Raw genomic sequence first — 4804 nt, forward strand, 5'->3', positions numbered from 1 at the left:
AATCGTACAAAAGTTTTTAAACCAAAAGGCATCATAACAAATTGTATTAAACCTCTGCTTGTGACAAAGCCTGTATAGCTTTTAGAGGCCTCAGAAAGGGGGATCTGCCAATAGCATTTTGTAAGGTCTAATTCTGACAAGAAAATGTAATTTGAAAATTACCTAAAGCATCTTCAGTTGTAGTCACAGGTTCAGTCAAGTCAATACAGAATCTCCAAGTTTGGTCAGAGTTTCTGACTTGCACAACAGGTGAACAGTTTGGCGAATTAGAAGGGTCAATTATACCTAGCTTAAGCATCCTATTTCCTCATCTAAAACATCTACGAGATGATGTGGTATAGGGTATGGTTTCTTGCTCAGAGGTACATTTGATTCTAGCATAATTACATGCTCAATTGATATAATATATCCTGGAACATCAGAAAAATCTGTTATCAAACTTTTTATATCACTGACTTGATCACTAGACAGATTGTCATTAACATTTAATTCTTTCATCTCATTCAAACGGTTAGGGGTAGATTTAAAATACATTAGTTGATTTTCAGTGCTATTTTCCTCAACAAAAACTTGCACAGCTTTTTCCTTCGAAGAGAGACTCGCGTCGATGATACTTTTACAGCATATTTGTGTGGAATAATTTCTTCTTTCCATGAGCTTTAATTGAATAATCTGCACCATTATCTTTAAATGCTACTCCTTGCACCTGCATTATTAATTATTTGTGATTTGTTGGCAAGAGAACAAGAACTTCACCAATATCTAGTTTCCTTTGTTTAGCTTTGAAGTCATAATAATATTTATAGTTTCGGTTGCTAATTTCGCCTTCGGTTGCAGCTAATTTAGTATTTCTTCAAGACGTGTTCTAAGTTCTGTAACATATCGGTGAGTACTTATTACTTCATGGTTGATTTCATCATTCGACCAAAGTTCATGCAATATATTAAAGGGGCCTCTTACTGTTCTCCCATATAACTCAGATGGTGAAAATTTAAGAGAATAGTTTAGCATTTCCCTGTATGCAAAAAGGGTTGCAGGCATTCAACGGTCCCAGTCACGTGGATGATCAGAATGTAGCTTCTTTAGCACTGATTTCAGGACCCCTTTGAGTCGTTCTACCATTTCATTTGAGCTAGCATGATCAAGTCCATGAATTTCGCTCATGAGACCTGATCGAAATTGAGTTTCGCTATTAGATAACACCTCCCTGAGAATGCCAACACGTGAAAAATTTCTACTAAGCTCTCGGCATAAGTGTCTATATTCTTAAGTGGAATGGCTTCAGAATAGTGCATAGTCAAAGTTAAAATGCATTTATATCGTCGGTCAGAGCTAGGGGGCAGTGGTCCTGTAATACCAATAGCTACCCTTAAGAACACCTCTTGTATTACAGGAACAATCTCCATAGGTACCCTTTCACCTTAGGCCTCAGGAGACATTATGACATATGACAAAATTAACATCTTTATATCTGCCCCAGCACCTGGCCAAAAGAAAAAATTGAACGCTTGCGAGTTGTTTTTTATGTGAAAAGTGGCCAGCAGTCATAGAATCATGGGCAAGCTGAAGAACCTGTATCCCTATATACAGCAGGAATAACAAATTGAGTTATTAAGCTCATGTTCATTTTTGTTTTGAAGACAAACCCTATGAATTATACCAGTAATTCTTTCATACTTAACTGACTTAGATTTCACCTTTTCAATTGGACCGGACTCAACCGTTTCTCTAATTATCTGCAAAGTACGGCATGAATAAATGAATCTTTACTCAACTAATTCTTCCATAACGGGACAAAAAAGCGACTTCGTTTCTTCCTTTTACTACTAGCGCGAGTCTGAACTCCCACAGAAACTACAGGTAGGCGTGTCACCGTTTTCTTTGCGTCTGAGGGTGCTTTACATACCTGATTATCGATAAAGAGGGTGAGGATAGGATAGGAAGTCTCAGGATGAATCAGACGGTTTGAGCCCTTAGCTTCGGGATGGTTAGGAAGGAATGAAGGCGGTAGGTCAGTTTTTTTCCAGGTACAGGAAGGCTTGGATCATCAGGACAAGGTTCAGTTGGCAATTTCACACCTGGAAGAAGTTTATAGGGGCAGCTATTGTCTTTGTCTAACCAGTATAAAATTTACTTTTGATAAGACACCTAACTTGTGGAAAATACTTAGGGGATGCCCAAACAGTCGTATACTTTCACAAGTTTACTCGACTTCTATTTGGAGGGAATCAACGATTCCTTAACAATAATGGAAGAACATCCGAAATCTAGCATCACCTCTGCAGGTTTATCAAATATATAACCACTGGGGTCCAGGATACAATTCTTAGGGGTCAACTCAGTTTCCAAGACAAAATTAACTTTGAATTACCTGTACTCTTACAATTTCTCGGATTGTCTGGACAGTTAGGTCTGATGTGACCGACTTTTCCACGTCTGTGATATGTCATCTCAGTGTTACCTTCCTTAAGTGACTGGGTCGGTTTTAAGAGGAGAGTATGATTAGCCCTCTTATCACGATACAAATGTGCACTCCAAAATCAGTCAGTCGACTACGCCATCTCTACTGCTGTCTCACTCAAACTCGTTCTTTCAAAAAGATTTTTATCAGAATTAGTTAACAGCTGCTCTCATTTTTCAAAAAATGAAAGTAAATGAAAGTTTTTGGCTATAATGCCCAAGAAGATCCACCCATCAAGATACTGCTCCATTCGAGCAACCAGCTGGACGTTCGTTTCTTTATCCTGACATTTGCTCTTCCGAAATTTACGCTTATACATGTCGGCGTCTACGGAATAAGCCTGTTGCCTGATGATACAATATCATCAGGCAACAATACGTGAACCTAAAGTGCGTGACGTCTAAGTAGTCTTCCTCATTCCACTTGTGTCAATTAGCAAATCTTTCAAAACTTTGCAACTATATCTTGACCATCGTTAAAAGTCGGCTACTTTAATTCTTAATTAACTTGCAAAGAATCATTAGCACTACCGCGAACGGAACTGCTATTGCCCTCGAATGCATTTTGAAGCCGAAATTCAGCCATAGATCTTTCATGCTCCCATTGCTTATTGGTTTCCTCAGACTGCAGTTGACGTTTCTTATACTCCCGTTCAGCCGCGCGCTCTCCCCGGTCAGCTTTTTCCTTACAGGACTTTTGTTCCTGTAAAAGCTTAGAAATCTGTTCAGGATTCATACTCATGGCCTGAGCCTCTTTCATTATATCTACAATGTAACTCATCAACTTTATTATGCTTTAACACGGTATAACTGATTGTATGATTTAAAAGGCGGTAAAAAAAACATTTAACATCGATAGCTGCGCCCGAATACGACAGAATTAAACCTTCACATAAAACACGGGTATACACTATAACAAGGTACTGTCACTGGCTAATATGGGGGGGGGGGGGAACTTGTAGCAAAAGCTAAATACAATTATTTCTCGCAAGATATGTAAATAGGAGTCACTGCCATCACCCATTTAATTATCTTATGGGAACGTAGTGTATATGGGAGAAGAATGATAGTGTAGAAGACAAGTTGTGTGGAAAGGAGCGAAAGAGTAAGTGTAGTATGTATGTGGTGTATGAGTTTGGTGCGAGAATATAAAGGCCGGTAAGCGTGGTGCAAGCCGAGGAGAGGCGTGTGCGTATACTAAGCAAGAGCCACCTTGATTAAAATAAAGAAACTATCACCATTCACTGTAGGTGGTTCTCATCAGCAATTTTACTGTTATCTTTAGTTTATAAAACTAAGCATACGTGAAACAGGTTTATTACAGATAAATTTAAAAGAAACACAGCAAAACATGAAACGATAAAACAAAACGAATAAAACAGTAAAATGAATGGTAGTACAAAAAGGAACTTAGAACATTAAAATACGAACTATGAGACAAACATGAAACAAAATACTTAATAAAACAAACGATAAAACGATACAATGAAAAAAAGGATAAAAGTGAAAGAGAAAGCTAGATAAAAGGAAAACAAAATGAAACCAGACAAACAAAATAAAACGAACGATAAAGCAGTAAAAATGGCATTTGGGGGTAAAAAACGAAGAAAAGAAAGCATTGGTCACTTTTGGCCGAACAAATATCTCATAAATAATCTGTTAACTCCTATATTGAAAAACTACCCCATGACTACTTAACTGGACAGGGGAAGCCCGTCCCGGGGTTCCTCAGACTGTCGGCTTTGCAGGCCAGTAGCAAAATCTCCCCCTTTGGTGTTCCTTGCTGCCCACGTCACTTTGTAGGCGGGAAAAGGAGCTAACTATGATTCTGTAAAAAATATTACGACTCCACATAGTTAAAATTCAGGTATATTCAATGAAATAATTAATAAAATGACATAGGATCAAAATAACTTTTTTAATATTAATTTACTTGGTAACGAAAAGAATACTTAAACTATAGAGAACATTAAACGCTTCTGATATGAATTTTAAAATAAATAAATCAAACTTAGAATTAACACTACCGAGTTTTTAAGTATTTAAAATGGGCCACCGTGATCTTTATACATATATATAAAATCTTAAAATGTAAAGTAAATGGGCTTAGGTGCTTTGTCCTCTTTGGGCAGGACAGAGAAACAATAAAAAAATAATTTATTTGGTAAAATAAAAATTGGCAGCGGTAATCGTGTGCGTGTGGTGTGCGCGGGCATCCTGCTCACTCGCGAGATAAAGATGGTTTTGCTGGGGCCTGGAGGTGATGTTGCCGGCCGGAGGACCTGTTGGGTAATTGCTACCGAGAGCGGCGCTGCCTCCAGAGACTAAGTTCCAAAATCAGATT

The 4804-nt window shown here is 38.0% G+C and overlaps 1 long non-coding RNA gene across 1 annotated transcript; it reads right to left on the reverse strand.

Moving 5' to 3' along the window:
* Nucleotides 1-2024: 2024 nt before the first annotated feature.
* On the reverse strand, nt 2025-4321 carry LOC119579193. The gene is made up of 2 exons (XR_005229250.1): nt 2372-4321; nt 2025-2078 (listed from the first exon to the last, which is right to left on the reverse strand). It is a non-coding gene; the product is annotated as an uncharacterized LOC119579193 (long non-coding RNA).
* Nucleotides 4322-4804: the final 483 nt, after the last annotated feature.

The sequence above is a fragment of the Penaeus monodon genome, chromosome 12 (assembly GCF_015228065.2).
Source record: "Penaeus monodon isolate SGIC_2016 chromosome 12, NSTDA_Pmon_1, whole genome shotgun sequence".
NCBI classification, from domain to species: domain Eukaryota; kingdom Metazoa; phylum Arthropoda; class Malacostraca; order Decapoda; family Penaeidae; genus Penaeus; species Penaeus monodon.